General features: G+C 38.9%; 1 pseudogene; it reads left to right on the forward strand.

The window, feature by feature from the left end:
• The first annotated feature begins 4,542 nt into the window (after positions 1 to 4,542).
• Positions 4,543 to 4,643, forward strand: LOC143626615 (small nucleolar RNA R71; annotated as a pseudogene).
• The last annotated feature ends 17,036 nt before the right edge of the window (positions 4,644 to 21,679 follow it).

Consider the following 21,679-nt stretch of genomic DNA (forward strand, 5'->3'; position numbering starts at 1 on the left):
CTTCCAATTCGTTCAATTTCAACTTTCTTGACTCACCAGCTTCCTTGTAATCCAAATTCACATTTTTAATTGCCCATAATGCTCGGTGAGCCAACTCCATCGGCAAATGACAACCCTTCCCATACACCAACCGATAAGGGATTGTACCGATCGGTGTCTTGTAAGCCGTGCGATAGGCCCACAACGCATCCTCCAACTTAATAGACCAATATTTTCTATCAACCCGCACCGTCTTCATTAAAATTTCTTTGATTTGTCGATTCGACACTTCAACTTGGCCACTTGTTTGAGGATGGTAAGGCGTTGCAATTCGGTGATTCACACCATAACGTTTCAAAAATTTGCCAAATGAAAAATTCTTAAAATGCGACCCACCATCACTTATGATAACTCGGGGAATCCCGAATCTTGAGAAGATGTTGGATTGAACAAACTTGCACACCACGGAATGATCATTAGTTCTTGTTGCAACCGCTTCTACCCCCTTTGACACATAATCAACCGCAACAAGAATATAGAGATACCCACATGAGTTTGGAAACTGGCCCATGAAGTCTATGCCCGATATATCAAAAAGGTCAACAACCAAAATAGGTTGTAGAGGCATTTCGTTTCTCTTCGATATGCCCCCCATTCTTTGACAATTTAAACAATGCCTAGCATATTCATTGGCATCTTTAAAAATTGTTGCCCAATAGAATCCACTCATAAGTACCTTGTACCCCATTTTAGAACCACTAAAATGGCCACCACACGTCGATGAATGGGCATGTTTCAAAATCTCTTGTACTTCATTCTCGGGTACACCTCTTCTCACTACTTGGTCTGCTCCAATCTTGAAGAGTTCCGGTTCATCCCAAATGTATTGTTTAACTTGAGCTACGAATTGTTGCCTTCTCTTCTTTGACCAATATTCTGGAATCGCCCCCGTGGCCAAATAGTTGACATAATGAGCATACCACGGGGCGGTTGAAACTACAAGCAACTGTTCATCTGGAAATTTCTCTTTTATTTCTTTCGGATCATCAACACCCTCAAGGGTAATTCGTGACAAATGATCCGCAACTACATTCTCACAACCCTTTTTGTCACGAATTTCGAGGTCAAATTCTTGTAACAACAACACCCAACGAATCAAACGCGGTTTCGCATCTTTCTTTTCCATCAAATAACGCACCGCACTATGATCCGAGTACACCACAACTTTACTTCCCAAAATATACGAGCGAAACTTATCTAAGGCATACACCACCGCAAGCAACTCCTTTTCGATGGTGGTGTAATTCAATTGTTCCTCGGATAAAGTTTTGCTTGCATAATAGATCACCACCGGCTTTTTGTCTACTCTTTGACCCAAAACCGCTCCCACTGTGCTATCACTAGCATCACATATAATCTCGAATGGCTTTGACCATTCCGGTGATTGTAGGATTGGTGCTTGCACTAACTTCTCCTTCAAACTGTCAAACGCTTGCAAACACTCATTAGTAAACTCAAAGGGAACATCCTTCAACAGAAGATTACATAAAGGTTTTGAAATTGCACTAAAACCTTTAATAAATCTCCTATAGAACCCAGCATGTCCCAAAAATGATCTCACCCCTTTTGACATTTTCGGGGGTGGCAAAGATGATATTACTCTAATTTTTGCTTGATCAACTTCCATCCACCTACTTGAAACTACATGACCCAACACAATACCTTCTTGTACCATGAAATGACTTTTCTCCCAACTTAACACAAAGTTTGTCTCAACACAACGTTTTAAAAATTTTTCTAAATCATTGAGACAGGACTCAAAAGTTGAACCAAAAATAGAAAATTCATCCACAAAGACCTCAAGTGAATCCCCGACCATGTCTAAAAATATGCTCATCATGCATCTTTGAAAAGTAGCCGGGGCATTACACAATCCAAATGGCATCCGTCTAAAAGCAAAGGTGCCATATGGACAAGTAAAAGTGGTTTTGTGTTGGTCATCGGGATGAATTGCAATTTGATTATAACCCGAGTACCCATCCAAAAACCAATAATATTTTTGACCCGAAAGTTTTTCAATTATTTGATCAATGAATGGTAATGGAAAATGGTCTTTTGAGGTGGCGGTATTCAATTTTCTATAAACAATGCACACTCGCCACCAGGTTACCGGTCGGGTGGCGATTTGTTCACCATTATCATCTTTTATTACCTGGATGTCGGCTTTCTTGGGCACTACCTGTGTTGGGCTCACCCATGAGCTGTCTGAAATAGGATAAATAATTCCTGCATCCAACCACTTAATTACCTCTTTTTTCACCACTTCCCGCAAATTCGGGTTCAATCTCCTTTAAGTCTCCCTTGTTGGTTTAACCTCCTCATCTGTAATTTTTTTATGCATAACAATAGAAGGACTAATACCTTTTAAATCAGCAAGCGTCCATCTAATAGCTTCTTTATGTGCTTCCAACACCTTCACTAATGCCAGCTCTTGCACTTGCTCTTGCTCTTGCTCTTGCCCCAAATTTGAAGCAATGACAATGATTGCCGGGAGGGTTTCATTCTCCCCTAAAAACACATACTTCAAGTGACTTGGGAGGTCCTTCAACCCCACCTTTGGTGGACACTCCAAAGATGGTTTTGTATCCGAATTGATTCCCTTTGGCAAACTCTCCTATTGTTGTGTCCATGGTGGTCTTCCCTCTTGTAGAGCTAGCACATTCTGTTTTTGTTCTTCCATCCGCAAAGCACAAATGTGTACCTGTTCAGAATCATCACAAAGACAAACCTCTACACAATCCTCATCATATTCATGAGGATTGCAATGATCCACCATATATGACAAAAAACATTCTTCACCACTCAAAGAATTAGCAACATTAGTAAAAACATTTAAACACATTTTCCTGTTGCCAAAAGCCATGTCAACGGTACCATATCTACAATCAATGATTGCATGGGCCGTGTTCAAAAATTGGTCGACCCAAGATAACATTTTGTTGTTGACTTGAGTCACCCGTTGAATAATCCAACACCAAAAAATCCATAGGATAATAAAAATCCTCTACCTTCACAATTACATCCTGTACGATTCCACAGGGAAGTTTATGAGATAAATCGGCCAATACAACCGTGGTCTCCACATGTTTCAAAGGACCAAAGTCGTATTGTTCATATAAACCCCCCAGGAGAATACTCACTCCGGCCCCAAGATCCAATAACGCCCTAGATATTTGAAAATCACCCACTTGAATGTTAATTAAGGGTGTTCCCGGATCTTGAATCTTAGGAGGGAGGTCTCCTTTTAAAACCGCACTTACCCGCTCGGTTAAGTCTACCCGCTAAGGCACTTTTTGTTGCCTCTTTTGAGTGCATAATTCTTTTAAAAATTTTGCATAAGCGGGTACTTGTTTTATTGCTTCAAGTAAAGGTAAATTCACTTTAACCTGTTTAAACACTTTCCACATTTCCTCTTTTTGAGGACCCCATTTTAAAATCACGTTTTTCTTACCCGGATCGATCAAAGCTGAAGGAAATGGAATTGTAACCTCTCCCACTTCCTTGCTTTTATCTTTTAAAAGTTCATTTTGACCCCCATCTTCGTTTGAAAACATGGATGGTTTAGGGGGTTGAATGAGTGAAGCTTGTTCATCTTCACTTTCTACCCCCGTCACATTCTCTACCACACCTTCAATTAATTCCGGTGTGGTATTGATTTTGAATTCTTTACCACTTCTTAAAACACTAACCTGATTAATCGGCACATTGTGAGAAGTATTGTGAGTAGGGTTCACCTTGGTGTCGCTCGGGAGTTGACCTTTGTTCTTCTTCAAGTTAGATACCGCGGTTGCAAGTTGGCCCATTTGAGTTGTCAATGATTGGATGGCTTTGTCATGCATTTCATCCTTTTGTATACGAGCTTCATCCAACTGATTCCTCTTTTGCATCTTTTGTTGCATCATCTTAAGCATGTCCATCACTTCATTCCCACTTGATGAACTTTGGCCCGAAGACCCACCTTGATTACCACCTGTTCCTTGAAATTGATTTTGATTGCCTTGGTTGAATTATTGTTGACGAGGGATAAAGGTGGTTTGAGAAGTCCCATGGAAATTCGGATTGAGTTGAGTTGCTTGATTTCCATAACGGAAATTTGGATGATTTCTCAACCCGGGGTGGTAAGTGTTTGTGTTCATGTTGAAATTTCGATTCCCACCCCCTTAGCCTTGAAGTGCATTTACCTCCTCAACTTGTGCTTGACCTATCGTACACACATCCGCCCCATGACCCAACTCATTACAATTGATACAAACATCAATTCTTTGATTAGTGGTTTGTACCCCCACATCTTCCACGGCATGAACTTGTGGTCTTCCAATTGCCGGTCTTGCTGTTCTTGCAGTTTAAGCCTTTCTCTTTGATGTGATCGACATTTGCTCCAAAAATGCCCAATCATCTTATTCATAAATGGTACCAAAAGTACCATTAGTGATTGACATCAAATCCCGTTCATCTTCCGTATTCAACCCTTCATGAAAAGCATTCAACAACTCCCAAAGAGCTATACCATGATGAGGACAATTCTTGATCATCATGTTAAACCTCTTGAATGCTTCATGAAACATTTCGCCTGATTTTTGTTGGAAAGACCTCAAACTTCGTCTCGCATCATTTGTCTTTTGAGCCGTGTAAAGCTCTTCTAAGAACCTTTGTTGCATCTCGGCCCAAGTATAAATCGATGCGGATGGCAATGTGTAAACCCATCTTTTTGCCTTTTCCTCCAACGAGAATTGAAATAAAACCAATTTAACCTCATCCGATGTAAAACCTTGACCACCTATCGTGTTGCAAATAGAGTCATATGCCTCCAAATGAAAATAGGGTTCTTCCGTTGCAAGACCCTTGTACTTTGGTAAACTTTGGAGTGCATTAGTTCTCACCTCAAACGTTCTTCCATTTTGGTTTTGAGGAATAGCCACCGAAGATGGGTTATTGGTTGACCCATTTGTCGGTAAACGGGCCTTTGTTGCATATTTTGTTGAACTTGCGGTTTCAAAACATCGGTTAAATCATGTTTAGTGCTGAAACTGTAATTGTTCAAGAGGCATGTTTTGAAACTGTACCTTTACGTACCGGGATGACGTAATTGTTCAAGAGGCATTTTTGAAACTGTTCTTGAACAATAGGCATGTTTTGAAACGTTTCTCGAGAATTAACTGTAATTAACGGAGGCATGTTTTGAAACTGTTCCCGAGGCATGTTTTGAAACCGCAATTAATGGAGACAGTAATTGTTCAAGAGGCATGTTTTGAAACTGTTCCCGAGAAACGTTTCAAAACATGTTTTGAAACTGTTCTTGAACAATTAACTGTTCTTCTAAGTCTTGCTGCGATCGGAAGAACAGTTTTGAAACTGTTCTCCATTAATTGCGGTTTCAGAAACTGTACCTTTACGTACCGGGATGACTAAAGGCTCTCGAGAAACGTCGGTTAAATCCCGAGAATAATACATACTTTACAAGTTTTACTCTTGGAACCGGAATTAATGGGCGTTACAAGTTACTTGATCTTCTGGCCCTTCCATTATAATCTCTTCATCAACTGATTCTGACTCTTCAATAACAGGATTATCTATATGTATCTCTTCAGAATTTTCAGTGACTTCTTGAATAATGGGCTCAGTTGGATCAACATGCTCTATAGCTCTTGATCCTTCTTCTTTGCTCATATTTATGAAGTTTTGTTGTGCTTTCTTTGCTGCTGTTACAATGTCTGGGTGATGTTTTCCTGGGTTGTTCAGTATGAGTGTTATATCTTTCATTATCACCAGTTTGACCATTGTAAAAACTGAAACCTCAACTGTTTCATCTTCTTCATTTGCTACTGGACCTAGTCCCAGTTCATCTTCATTCACTTGAAGCTCTTCAGGCTCAGTGATCAAGGTCTCTGCAGCCTTTTGTTGTTCAGTTTCTTGTTTATCATCATTTAAATTTTCTTTCAAGGCATCAATTGTTGCCTTGATTGCTTCATCAACTTCTCTTAATCTCCTCTTTTCTTCATATTCCCTTTCTTTCATATCAATTAAAGCTTCAATTACTTCCTGAGGGATTTCCTCCGCTTCTTCCACCATTTGTTCCCTCTCCAGAGCTTCCAGCTCTTCATTCATTAAATTAATTACAGTCTTTACATTCGGATCAACAACATTTTCTTTAAACAAGATATCTTCTGATTGGACTGGGTGCTTAGGCAGGGGATGTAGATCATCTTCAGTCATTGCAACCCCTTTGCCTTTTGCTTTTCTTTTTAAACTTTCTTCCTCGGTTTCTTTATCTTCCATATTCTCCCCCTCAACTTCTGACTCATCATCATATAGCTGATTGATCATGTTTAGTGCATCAGATGGTCCAACCTCCTGTTCAACATTAATATTCTCCCCCTATTTTGGTGCATCTGAGGTCTTCTCAACCTCAGACTGGCCCTCAAGGGTTTGAAATTTCAATAACGCCTCGTTCAGTGCAGCTTCCAATGCCGAGTTCTTTGTAGCCAAAATGCATTTTTCTCTCTTAACATTATGTTCTCAAACTCTAGTTTGGCATTTTCACATACAATATCATAGAGATTTGGAGTTGATGGTGGGGTTTCAGCGGTTAGTTTTGAAGCTGGGTCAGTGGATGGTTCAGATTGAGCGGTAGGGTCATGAAAAGTGGAGTCTTGCATTGGTGAAGTAGGAATAGGTTCAACAAGCACATCTTCATCCATAGGCTCAGTTAACTCTCCCTATTCATGAATATCATTAGTAACCCCCTCATCTTCAACTTGTTGAATCAACGGTCTCTCATCACAACCAATCAACATTTCAGGACCACCATCATCACCATCATCATAATCATTATCATCAGTATCATCCTCTTCATTATCATCACCATCATCATCTTCCTCATCACTATTTCCGGGGGTCCTTGGAACATCAATCGCACCCAGTGCAGGTAGGAGTAACCATGGGAGTACATCCCAGTCATCATTTTCAATGAACTTACTTTGAGCATCCTTCATCCGTTTGCATATATTTGAGTCTTGCAATTTCAAAATCTGCCATGTCCTCTGAATTTCTGGTAAGTCTCTGTTTATGAAGATCTATAGAAAATGTGGGCACATTAAGAATCTTTGAGTGAGTGGCCTTTCAGCATTTGAAATCAACCCTTGAAAGATGAGTCTCGAAACATTGAAGGGTTGCTGGTAAAGAATTGCAACTGTGAGTGTCCTTAGCTCTCTGCTCAACAAAGTCCAAGTCCCTCTCCGAGGAGATAAGGACTGGATGACATGATGAATCAAAAACCTGTATAATAAATACTCCTCCCTGATAGCCCATTGTTTCTTGAAATACTCTTAGTAACCTGGGGACGGAGTAGGACAGTTGAGCCACAAAATTGTCATCAAGGTTCAGTGCAGCTCTGATTGAGGGCTCTGTTATCTCAATATCATGATTTAGTATTGACGCCTCAATTCTTTCCCCATTGACATCATTCACATATGTTGCAGACCCCCAAAAATCCATAATATTATTCCTGTATATTGTGGGGTCAGTGGTTAAAGCCACCCGTAGATTGGAGATTCTCAAAAAATTTATCATTGGCTCCAACTCTCTGTTGTCATCATCTATCTCCAACCGAGCACACATATTGTGCCGCTTTTCAAATTTGAACGCCATCAATTCTGCAAAAACAATAAGAGTTGTCAGTACACAAAGTTGCAGAACTAATATATGAGAAGAGATAGATGATTAATGGCGTCTTCAATGAACCTGTTCCGTAGTAATATGTGTACCTGCAACACAAGTAAACAGTCAGTCAATTTGTTCAATTGGAACCCTAATTTCAAAATGGGTGCGATGATTATCCAACAGCCATGTCTTACCCAAGTCGAAACAGAGCTAATGTCAATTATCGAAGTGAAATTGAGTGTAAAAGATCAGCGAGCAAGAGGACGACATGACGAGCAAGAGGGCGATAGCACGAGCAAGAGGGTTTTCGTTTAGGTTTAATTAGAGAAAAGTGTGAAAAACTTTCTAAGTCCACTTTTTATACTTAACGATTTGGTGGTACAGTACCTTAGTTTGTCGTCTAGCACACGACAGTTGTCACTTAATTTCAAATTCACATTTACCACCCTTGCTCTAGTATACAGCCAAAATAAAAATTGCTCGAAACACAAGGACATGGTATAATGCTTGCTCGAGCATACTTATGAATATATCATATCAATTTCTTATGCTCGAGATGCATTCCTGTGTGCTCGAAGTACATTTTGCTCAAAAGCCTTAACTAAATCTTTCCTAATCCCGCACAAAGACTGGTACCCTAGTGTGCTCGAAAGTTTCTTAGCAATAACATCATCTTTCCTTGCTCAAAACACTTAGACACCGAGCACAGACCTAAACCCATTTGTTAGCAATAACTCAAATCATCTATACACGCTCACTAAGACACCGAGCACAGACCTTGCTCGAAACACATAGATGTTTCCTATCATTCAGTTCTCGTGCTCGTAAACTTGAAATCATACTCATGCCGTCTTGCTCGAAGATACTTAGTAAAGTAACAAAGTATATCTTCGTGCTCGAAGATCAAAACACATCAAAAGTAGGCTCAAAGTACATTCTAATTTCTAGATCATACTCGAAAATACTGAGAACAAACACAGATAACAGCAGTGAAATTAAAATCATTTGCCTAGAAGTTAAGACAAAAATCACACTCAAACTTTGCAAAATTAAGATAACAAGTTAATGAAATCATTCCGTTTGGTCAAGCTTGGGTTTGAGGTGAATAAGAGATCAGAATCCAGTTCAAAAAGTTATGTCACTTCATTGGAAAGATCACAACATGGGATCAGATTGTCCAATAACTGTCACACCACTTCATTTTCAGTCGTATTATGAGTTAAGTCAGGCTGACACTAGGTGTAGGTTCTTAGCATGATTCTTATGACTTTTTGTGATATTCTTAAGATTCAGTTAGGTGCCTGAGTAAGAATGGTCACAATTTAGATATCAGTTGCTCCTTATCTCTTCTCAAAGCGTATTTAGTTTTCTCCATAATCACCCCGAATTGACTTCAACCCCCTGATGCGTTGGTCAAAAATAATTTGTAATTGTCTGAGCAGTTTATTTAATTATAACATACATAGATATCAGACCATCAGGTTGAACGTTGGACTTACATGCCATCCGGACTTACACGCCTTTCATTCAGAGTGTTTAGGACTTATTTGAATGCCCCACTCTTGTAGTTCTTTTAGTGCCCCTTAAGGTCATGATACATTTATTTATCATTACGATTTTGAAGCATATATCATTTTCTCTTTCACTGATTTTCATTTGCTGCATTTTCTGTTTAGTAACTTTCAAATATAAATATATATATATATATATATATATAGCTATTTAGTAGCTGCTCAAAATTTGGTAAACTGTTTTTGGTAGACCAAAACATCAACAGGCTCGTGTATGATTGGATATTGCCTTTCTGCCTATCATTCGAAGAGATGTGTAAGGAAACATACCTTAGTTTTCAAATGAATCACCACATCAAACTTAGCATGATTATAGTATTTGTATCAAATTGATTACTGCACTCATAAGAAGAAGCTACACAAATTGTCAGTTTACTGAACAGAAATATTTTAAGCCTATAATCCATGAGTTAGGAGATTGGACAATATACTATCATTTCCCATATTAGTTGGATTCAATCTCCACCGGAAAAAAAAACAATTTTCACTCCTGATTAGGAACTTGGATAATGTTATCATCTCCCAAATGCAACTGGTCCCTCATACTTCTTCACATAATTTATCAATGCAGACCTGTCACATGTCATGTGCCTTGAACATCCACTATCCATGTACCATAAATCATTGTTGCTCATGGACTATTCCTGCACATACACAAAAGGAATCTGTTTGATTCTGAGTTACAAACTCCATCAGTTTGTAAGTCAGTAATAGTGGAAGATGCATCAGAAGAGTTGATTGGAACAGGTGGTGGATCCTCATATACGACTTCACAATCTTCATCAGTGTCATACTCTAATCCACAGTGCACTACAGACATTTTAGTGCAACTATCAACTTCCTCAATCACCTTATCCTTCCTTTCTTCTACTTCCTTCTTTACCTTCCATTTGAATCCTCTTGGTTCAAATCCCTGTTTCAATAGAAACTTCTCATCACCATTTAGAACACCGGGTCTCCTCTTTGCTTTTTCTTCATTTGGTGACCTTTTGTTCCTGTCTGTTGTTGTCAGGATTTGGTCATCTTCTTTGATTTTCAAGATTGTTTTGAGCCTTAGTTCCAACATAGGCTGAAGGTTCATGTCTTCAGATGGGTTTTTATTTCCATTCAAGTATCTCTCATACATTTCTTTATAGCTTTTCATGTCATAGCCACAAACTACATCTGGAATTTCAAAGATATCCTCAAGTACCCAGCAAGAGTCAGTGTGATGCCCATATTCATCACATTTCGTGCAGAATACTTTAGTAAAGCGTCACAAGTCTTCAAGGATTTTCTTTTCCTTGATCTTGTCACTTGGTTTAGGGAATTCAAATCCTAAAGATGTCTTTGGATTCAAAGTGTTGGAAAAATCCATCTTGATTGGCTTGCTGAGATCCAGTGCTTGTGGATATTTTTCTTTGATAAAAACGATTTTCTTCAGCTTGGATGGCAATTTTGAAGAACTTCCATCTTCTTCTTTTGAATATCTTCTTCTTGGAGCATAATCCCCATCGCCAACATCAAACAATTCATGATTAGAAAAGACTGGGTAGATTGGTGGATGACACTGATCATAAGAAGATTTCCTAGGTTGTTCTGTTCTCTTCTTGATGACTGGTTGTGGTCTAGCACATATATCAAATGGAACATGCTCTCTTCTCATTCTTTCATGGTGCTTTCTTACCTGTAATGTCATAGGTGGAAGAATAGGAATTTTGTCACTTTTCTTCTTATTTGTTCTTTTCTTGTTCTTCCCCTTTGATGACTTATAGCTTCCACAGCTACAATTGCTTTCTTCACTGGAGTATTCACTCCACTTCTTTTTCGCCCCTGGAAGCTTTTCATCAATCATAGTTTTTGACATATCAGGTTGTTTCATCACAAATTCTCCATTCTGATCTACAGTCACATCATCATACTGCTTGATAAATTCAGGCTTATCATCAAACACATTTTTGAACTGTTTGAGATACTCACTTCTCCTCTATTTATCAACTTTCAAAGGATAACTGTCACAAAAAGGTGGTGGTACCTTCTTGTACTTTTCTTCTTCTGTCATTTTGTCAACATGACCAATAATGTTTCCTGTAGAGACAAGATTTTTTAAAAACTCCATTTCAATCAATAATTCGGCATTCTTGAGTTTTTCATCAGCAAACATCTTCTTTAGTCCCTCTATCTCAACTCTCATTCTGGATTGAATTTGATATGATACCATACAATCAACCTCCAATCCCTTGATTTGACTTTCATATGTAGCTTCACTATCCGCATACACATTTAGAAAGACATCCTTCCTTCCACATTCAGTTTTCCATTTTCCAACCTCCTGATTTAATGCATCAATTTTAGCAAGAAGATCAGAAATAGAAGTGTCAGAATTTACCTAAGTGTTGGAAGATTCAGCCTTGTTATTTATTTTGGCCATGAATGCAACATTTGCCCTTTCCATCTCAGCAGCATGATTACTCCAGTCAAACTCTCCATCTTGAGCCACCCTTGCAACAGCCACATTCCCTTGATCCCTTTGCTGGTTCGCACCATTTTGAGATGGTCTATTTTGATTTGTGTGAACCTGCATCTAATTATTTCTCTGAGGTTGAAATGTTTGTTGCTGGGTTCTATTCTGATTTTGATAGGAATTTGGGTTGGGCATTTGATTCCTTTGCTGCTGAAAGTTTTGGTTTTGATTCTGATAGTACTGATTCTGGTTAACTTGATTGCCAAACTACCTTGGCATGTTGCATTCCCTTGCAAAGTGTCCCGGTTGTTGACAGTTATAACAGATGGCTTTGGATTTGGCAAATCCAATCCTTTCATTGGGTCTATTGAAGCTGGTTCTGCCATTTCTGTTATACAACCTCTTGCTTCTTACTGCCAACATAGCCACTTGCTATTTGATGTCCATATCTTCTAAATCATCAGCATCTATCTGTTCTAAGTCTTCTTGGACGATGCTTGTGTTTATTAGATTCTTGGCCACAAAGGCATGGTAAGACTCAGTGAACATTGAGAATAATGCCTGGTAATCTGTTCCTTGAGTTGGACTATGTTGTGTGAAAGTAGACTACCCATTTCCTGTAGATTGATTTTCATCTTCAATCAGCTGCACTTTGAATCTTGACTGACTGTTACAAGATGAGTTTGCTTCTGAAGGTTCCTCAATGATAGGCTGTTGATTCTTGACTGAGAGATTTCCCATGGGTGCCACAAGAGCATTGTTCATTTAAAAGCTTGGCTTATCCTCTCGAATCATATGATTTTCAATCATTTCATGTTCAGCAGCCTTGAGGAAAGCTATCACATCATTTAACTTGAAGTTAGGAAAGTTGGCCTTCTTTTTGATGAATTTGCTGGCAGTGTACCATTCGCCAGATAGAGATGACAAAAGCTTCTTGTTGAGCTCAAAGTCGGAAATCTGCAAATCAGTGTTCCTTATTTCATTTACAATGGTCTTGAACCTTTGTAACACTGACTTCAACCTTTCTCCTTCCTTGAACTTAAATCTGTCCAACTGCTGCTTTAGTCGGTCTTTCTTAATATCTCTAAATTCAGTGTTTCCTTCAAACATTTCAATCACTGCATCATACATATCCTTTGCATTTTTATGATGATTTACAGTGGTTAAAATTTCCCATGAAAGCCCCAACTTTAGCATTGACAGTGCTTTATCATCCCTCTTCTTCATTCTCAGATCAACCGCAGCATTATTGTTTGGAGCTACTGAAGGAGTATAGTTCCCATCAGTAATAGCCATCCAAAGTTTTGGATCATTGTAGTTCACTGCAGCTTCAAATAGCACCTTCCATTTTATGAAGTTCTCTTGTCCAAGCAACCTTGGAATCTTGTTGGTTGACACTTCCTGGTCTTCCATTTCACCAGATCTGAGTTTTACAACAGTAAATCACAGTGAATCTTCAAGCTTCTTCACAAACCCTCTGTCCCGTGGTCTTCAGTGAGCTTACCCAAGCTCTGATACCACTTGTCAGGACCGACCGTCGGGTGAAACCTTAGCAAAGGTTTGACAAGAACACACCAACACAAATACTCAAAAGACCGATTGAATATCCCGGCGGAATCAGGATATCCAATGATTGAGAATGAAGGATTGTGAACAGATATCAAACACAAAACAGTAAATGATAATCAGTAAAGTCTTGTACAGAGACAAAAATTTCACTATATTTAATGATACGTCAAAGGTACAGTGAATGGAATGTCTAGGGTTTTGTGTGACGGCGGCTGTTTATCGTAATCAGTGAGTGCCTGCCAATTCCGTCTCCAGATCTGTTTTCCAAATCCGTACCCTAAAGGTACCCTAGGACGTCTATTTATAGACTCTGACTTTCCTTCTATAAGTCCTAGTCATTACATAATGAAAGATAAATCTAATACAAGTGTTTCAGTCCTCGAGCAAGGTACATACCTTGCTCGAGCAAACTTCCTATACTAGGTGTGCTCGATGAGTGTCTTCGAGCAGACTTTAGTTAGAATATATTCTCTTTCGAATAATACATATTCCCTTTGAGTAAGCTTCATTCCTCTTGACTTGCCCAAACTTTGCTCGAATAAGTCCATCGAGCAAGCTCATTCTTCTTGATGTCTTCAGCTTTTCTTATTTAGCAATCTTTAGCATTCTCGGATGTAAATCTTACTCGGTAACTGAACTATGCTCGAAGTCTTTGCTTATATTCACATGACATCCTCTTATTGCATCCATGCTCGTCCCCATGTGCTCGATCATCCTGTGCTCGTAACACTTGGCTGGAACTTGTATGATCAAGCTGTTTGCTCGATTTCCAAACCATGCTCGATAGAAGAATACTCTTGCTCGTTGAAGTGTAGCTTGCTCGAAGCCTTCAACACTTAGAAGAATCAACCATTTAAGGTTCAAAACCTTGCTCGAAGTAGTAAAAACCATGCTCGATCGTCTGGGCTTGCTCGAATTCCATACTTAGCCGTTTTCTAAGGAGGTTGAGAAGATTCCAATCTTCCTTATCAAAAATCCGACCCAACAAATTAGAACCCTAGGGTTTATATTGAAGAAGATGAGCATTTAACATTATACTTAAATTGTTGTATTCGTCCTTATATCAAGTTGTTAAGCAGGTCCAATGGGTAAGATACTTGATTGATACACACCAGACCCGGGTTCGAACCCTGGTAAGTGCGCCAGATTGTATTTTTTGTTTGTAAACCATTTTTCTTTTTTTTTTAAATAATCAATTAAATTATCAAAAATCATAATAAATCAAATAAAATTATTTTAATAAAATTTTTATAGATTAAATATAAATTATGTTTTATTATTTTCCCATGTAAAAACCAACTTTCATAATCGTTAACCCGCTAAGTTTAATTAGTTTGTTAAAATTTAATTATTTAACATTTAATTCGTTAAACCATTAGAAATCAGTTTAATTTGTAAAATTTAACCCATGCCTTGCAAATATCATATTTCACTTATTAAAGTTATTAATCAAATGTTATTAAAATAATATTTAAACCCTTAAAATTTCTGTTAAATCATAAAATATTATTAAAATAATCAAATGCCTTAAATTAGTAAAAATTATAATAAAATAATATATATTCCCAACAAATTTATACAATAATTAACTTAAATAATTTCATTAGTTAGTGGTTAAAATTTTGTATTATTTATGTATAGTTCTTAAGAATCAACCGTTTCGACTTCTTTGACGCGTTTTCGGCTTTTCTTTTATGTACGCTTCATATCAAAGGTGAGTTTCTGACATCCCCTTTTAACGCTTATACATTTTGGGGGTAGCATGTATATCATATCCAAAAATTTACTTACGTATTCATTTACAAAACTACAATTCGTATTATGAACTTGTGTGTTTATTTGCTTACTTGCGTTGTGCAATTATCCGAGTACGTTGGTTGTCACCAACTAGAAAGGACCTTGTGCGTTGTGCTATTATCTGAGTACGTTGGTTATCCCCAACTGGAAAGGACCTTACATGCGTTGTGCGATTTTCCAAGTACGTCGTTTGTAACCAATTGGAAAGGACCTTACTTGCGTTGTTACACATGTTCATAGAATTGTAAGGTTTTTATGTATGTATATCAAAACTGTGTGATTCTCACCAACTACTTTTAGTTGACCATTTATTTTATATACATGCTGCATGTACAGCTATTAGAGGTTGAAGTGACGAAGACGCTAGTTCTAAGTTATCAATAATAATTAACAAGTTATTATAGTTGTTTTTTTTCCTTTATTAGAATATATTTTATTGCTTAAACTTGTGTACTTAAGATTTTAAATAAATTAATAATAATATTTTCACATAATAGTTCTACGAGTGTGAACAATCTGTACCTCACACTCGAGCGGTTCCACTTAAGTCGGGGTGTTACAAATTGGTATCAGAGCCGTGATTATAAGATATGACATTAGACGTAGTGTTCTTGTTAGTTATGGTTTATTTGTTTAGGTTGCATGATTAGAAATTATGTGGGCCTTTACTTGATTGTTAGAATGCACTTATTATTATTCTATTGTTGAATTTATTTACGCCTCATGTACATAAACACACACACAATTCCAAGGCTTAGGCCTAAAACAAAGATTTTCAATCATTTTCAATCGACTTTATTTCGGTTTTCCGATATTTCTTCTTCTTAAAGATGGTTCTATGTGGCGGGTATGTAGTAACTGTAAGGAGGACATGTTTGTTCCCGAACTATTGACACCAAGGTTATTGAAACTTAAGGAAAAGCAATGCGCACAAATCCCAATCAGACGCGGGACCCGGTTGCTTGTCTGGAGAGTTCGGAAAGGGCATGAAATTTATTAGGCGAAAGCGTACCAAACCAAACGCCATACGAATAGCAACTTTAAGCTTTCAAACATGACCATGTCCTCTTTATTAACGGGATATGGTTACACTCTTTAGGATGTCATACCAGTCATGGTGGTTCATGTGACGTGTGACTCCGACCCTCAATGTTTTTCAATGTGTTTTAACCGAAAGTCTGTCAAGTCGTGGTGATACACGAGTACCCAGCTTTTGGTTCGATTTAAATACGCATTTTCATTTTTGTGCTGGAACATAAGAGTCCATGGTGATTAATGAAAACTCTAAGTCCCACACAATGCTTATTATTATTGCTATGGTTTTAAAATTTAACAAACTTTAACAAAGATTTCTTTTCTTTACACATCATATATTATTCCGAGTCTCACGATTTTCTTTACCCTTGTTCGCAGAATGTCGTTCGGATTCCCTAAGCGCCGTTCATCTGGAACCTCTAGCTGTAAGATGACTGCTCAGATCACTAAGCAACTAGTTGCGGTCCTTCCTTACATGATGACTCAAATACATCAAAATCTCATAGCTAACATCAACCTGGCTCCGTCCGAGCCTAAAGCTCCTATCGTAACATTCAAGAACTTCACCGATGCCAAACCCCCAATGTTTGACGGGACTCAGGGTGCCACTGTCCTACTTCTGTGGTACGAGAAAATAGAGAGCGGATACCTCTACATTGAATGCCCTAATGATAAGCGAACCAGATTCACGTCAAGTATCTTCGAAATTGGGGCCCTTACTTAGTGGGTTAAAGAAAACTCAACTCAAGGTGCCGAAACTGCAATGGCTTTGCCGTGGAATGAACTGAAGGACCTGATGACCTGACAGTTCTGCCCTCCAAATAAGATTATGAACTTAGAGACCAAGTTTTGGAACCTCAAGCCGGAAGGTGGTGAGCACACAGCTTACACCTCCCGTTTCAATGAACTCAATGTATTAGTACCTCATATCGTTACCCCCGCTATCGCGTGCCATAGAGAAGTATATTCGGGGACTACCCAGACAAATTCAAGACAGCGTCTTGAGTAGTTCTCCAAAAGAACTTGGTGATACGAACAACCTTGCTGCAACTCTGACCGACAATCATGTTAAAGTCGGGACTTCGACATTGAAGGGATCCAAGAAACCTGCTGACAAATCACCCACCGAACCAAAAAAATCCAAACCCGGATCTTCCAAACCTGCTAACTCTTCCAACAACCACAACAAGAAGCGCAAGAACTACGCGCTAGCTCAGCAAACCGCACCTCAACCCCCAACCCTGCACCACCTTTGAGAAAAATCTATAACGGACCCCATCCGTTTTGTAACACGTGTCAGCATCATCATGCCACTAACACCGGTTGTCGCCAATGTGTTCAATGCAACCATTTTGGGCACCATTGGATCACTTGCCCTAAAACCACCGTGATACCGATTGCTCCTCCATGGGCTGCTCAACCAAACCCTCGTCCCGTGAAATTTGCTCAACTGTGGTGACCCTAGCCATTTTCGTAACGCGTGTCCACGACTCATGAATGTGAACTCGCTTCAGCTAGCTCCAGCCGCACAGTTTCAGCTTCAAGCCTACCAAGTTTTTCAGCCACCAGTTCCACAAATATGGCCTAATCAAGCTCAAGCTCAGATTTACCGTGCTTTCATGATTGATGCCCATTAAGCCCAGCAAAGCGTGACGTGGTGAATTGTGTGTTTCTCGTAAGCGACCAGTTTGCATCCATTTTATTTGATACCGGTGCCGATATGAGTTCGTGTCCTTAGAATTAGAAATTTTACTTGCTAAACCCCGATCTAAGCTTAGAAATTCATACTCTGTTGAAGTAGCTAACGGTAAATCTGTATCGATCGACTCTGTCACTCGAAATTGTGTATTAAACTTAAACGGCCACAAGTACTCGATCGACCTCATTCCTATGAAATTGGGAAGTTTCGACATCATAGTAGTCATGGACTGGTTATCCTCTCAACGTGCCGAAGTTGTTTGCTTTGAAAAGATCATTTGTATTCCATTTGCTGACGGTCAACTTCTTCGTGTCTTTGGTGAAAGGCCTTTTTCTTGTTGCCTTAATTTCATAACCTGTTCCCAGGCCCAAACGTACTCACGCAAGAAGTATGTGGCATTCGTAGCTCATGTGTTGGAAAAGAAGGAATAAAAGATCTAAGACATTCCTTTTGTCCGCGATTAACTCGATGATGTTTCTGGTCTTTCTCCTATTCGTGAAGTTAGATTTTGAATCGATCTCATGCCTAGTGCAACCCCAATTGCAAAGTCTCCTTATCGTCTTGCACCCTCCGAGATGCAAGATTGTCCAATTAGCTCCAAGAACTTTCGGATAAAGGGTCCATTCTCCCTATTTCATCTCCATGGGGTGCACTCATTCTTTTTGTCAAGAAGAAAGATGGTTCTTTTCATATGTGCATTGAATACCACGATTTCAACAAGCTTACAATCAAGAATCGTTATCCTTTGCCTCGTATTGACGATCTTTTCGATCAACTTCAAGGAGCTTCATGCTTCTCAAAGATTGATCTTCGTTCGTGTTATCATCAACTACGCGTGCATGAATATGATATACCCAAAACCGCCTTTCGTACTCGATACGGACATTACGAATTTAGGGTTATGCCCTTCGGGTTAACCAATGCACCCGCGGTATTTATGGACCTCATGAACCACTTATGCAAACCTATTCGTGATCGTCTTTATCGACGACATCCTTATCTATTCCAAGTCTAAAGCCGAGTACAAGAAACATCTTCATTCCATCCTTGATCTTTTGAGGAAGGAACAACTTTATGCTAAGTTCTCGAAGTGCGAATTCTTGTTGAAAGAAATTCCATTCTTAGGGCATATAGTAAACGAAAAGGGTATCCATGTTGACCCAGACAAAGTTGAAGCCATTAAGAATTGGAAACTCCAACCTCTCCAACCAAAGTTAATTCGTTTCATGGTCTTGTGGGTTATTATCGTCGCTTCATACTTAATTTTTCCAAGATCTCTTTGCCCCTAACTGCTTTAACTCACAAGGATAAACCTTATGAGGGGCCAAAGCAAGATGAAGCTTTTCAAACTCTTAAGCGTATGCTTTGCGATGCACCGATCCTTGCACTCCCGGAGGGCAATGATGATTTTGTTGTCTATTGAGATGCTTCCAATCAAGGCCTCGGTTGTGTCATTATGCAAAGAGGTAAAGTTATCGCTTACGCTTCACGACAACTTAAGATTCGTGAAAGGAATTAGACGACGCACAATATCGAACTCGGGTTGTCGTATTCGCGTTGAAAAGTTGGAGACACTATCTTTATGGCATAAAATGTGTGGTATTCACCGACCAGAAGAGTCTTCAACATATTTTCGACCAAAAATATCTAAACATGCGGCAACGACGATGGGCCGAATTACTTAGTTATTACGACTGCGAAATTCGCTACCACCTTGGTAAAGCGAACGTTGTAGATGATGTGTTGTAAAACACACTTATTTTCCGCGCCTTTTATCTATGTTATTATACTATATTTTATGTATTTTAGCTTGTTTTATATAGGTTTTACATTGTTTGATAATCTTGTAGGTTATGGGTGAAAGAATGAAGAAACCGGACTTTTTGGAGAGCTTATGGGTCGTTTACGCATACAATTTCAAGACAAAGTTCAAAGCCCGGCCCGATTACATGTTATACAAGCCCAAGCCTATATTATATTATATTATACAAAAAAATAAAAAAAACCCTAAGATGCTACAGGGGTTCTGATCGCAGAAGGTAACAAGGGGAGAAAGAAAGAAAAGCTTTCTGGCGGTTAGGATTTGAGTGTTTTGGAGGCTAAGGAAGGAAGAAGGACACAAGAACAAGCCTCGGGATCGTTTACCATCAACTTTTACAGCCAAGAGCAACCCGGAGTCATCCATATCCTTTCATCTATTTCATTGTTCATACACTTTGATTTTCTTGTTCAATTGTTAATTAGTTTTGCAATTGCTTGAGAGATTAAATTGTTTATGAGTAGAATTGATTGTTGAATGATTATTATGATGATTGGTATAAGTTATATAATGTTTTTATTGAGTAGTTGCTGTCCAAACAATATGCTAGGCTAAACTTGTCGGTTCTACCTAGGAATGATGATTATTGCTAGTGTTCGATGAGCTTGTTGGATTGTTTGATTAACAGACTTTAATTGTTATTGTAAAGTTTGATTTAGACATGAAATAGGTTGTGTTTAAGGGCTGGAAATTTTGGTAATTCATTGCTTAAACTCCTTGCGTTGACTGATTAGTTTTGTATTGAATGATTGATGCTTGTTTGATTCTAGACTTTGTGTTTAGCGTTTGTTTGCGGTAGGAACAACTGTAGGGTTTTGTTGCGTGAATTTGAGGTTAAAGTACAGCGGTTAGGCACCTTCTTAGAGACCGAGAGGTGATAAGAAGTAGGGTCGTCTCATTGCCTTTGCATGCTAGAATAAGAATTGCGCGAGAGCGAGTTCGTTTCTTGTCAGGTTTAGATGTTTTGAGCGACTAGTTGATCAATTTTGGTTTAAGTTGAATTTTTCCTCTATCCTTGGTTGTGTAGTATTCATTGCCATTAGGGTCGAGTGTTGGTGAGACCGAGAGGTGATTCAGCATTAGAACACGTTAACAATTGTTTCCCGGTTTGGTCGTTTTAGCCGATTAAGAGTAGTTAAGGTTTATTGAGTGAGACCGAGAGGTGATCCAATGAGCCCGAGTGATCCTTAGTCGTGTCATATTTAGGGAACGGTGTCTAGATATCATTTAATCCATTTTCTTGTTAGGCCTACAGTTTGATTCAGACCTAGGTAGACGTTTTTCTCCATCCGAAGTTAACACAGTTAGTTCCCCGTTAAGTTTTCTATTTTTGATAACTTTTGTCAGTCTGTCCAGTTAGTCCAGTTAAGTCATTAAAATTCAAAAATCAATTAAATATTATTCTTAGGTAGGTCTTGTATAGGGTTAGTGATCATTAACGTCCTTACGTGTCTTCGTGTTTGATACTCGGACTTCCTAGGTTTATACTACTTGCGACCGGTACACTTGCCAGTTGTGTGTGGTTTAGGATTTTCGTTTTATATTTAAAGCTTAGTTGTGAGGGTCATTGTTATAGGGTTATCCGACGCACATCAAGTTTTTGGCGCCATTGCCGGGGACATGGTTTTAGGCGTTTTGAGAGCGATCCGAGTTAAAACTTACCTTGTATGCTACTTGAAATTATTTTTATTTTGTTTATTTGTTAGGATAGTTTGGCTTCTTTTATTGAGTTGTATAGTTGTATGCGACATACTCGATCTCGTGGACCACCTGACACTGAAGCATTTCCCGAGCCTGAGAGAGAGTTTCGCGTGAGACGTCACACCGTTTCACCATCATCCACTTCATCATCTGTTTATCCTCTCCTCCTACGTTTTCCGACTTTGACAATAGGGATAGGATCATAGGCGACAATCCACCACCAAGGAGGAAAGTTGCAGATCGGGCCCGTCCGGCTAATGCTGGCGCGAGATCCAGCATCTCACCACCCGCCATTGGAGTTAACGCGAACTGGCAGATTCCGTCGAACATTCTGAATACCATTTCTC

Source organism: Bidens hawaiensis, unplaced genomic scaffold (genome assembly GCF_021521415.1).
Source record: "Bidens hawaiensis isolate Kalapana, Puna unplaced genomic scaffold, B.hawaiensis_p1.1 tig00004444_1, whole genome shotgun sequence".
In the NCBI taxonomy this organism is placed as follows: domain Eukaryota; kingdom Viridiplantae; phylum Streptophyta; class Magnoliopsida; order Asterales; family Asteraceae; genus Bidens; species Bidens hawaiensis.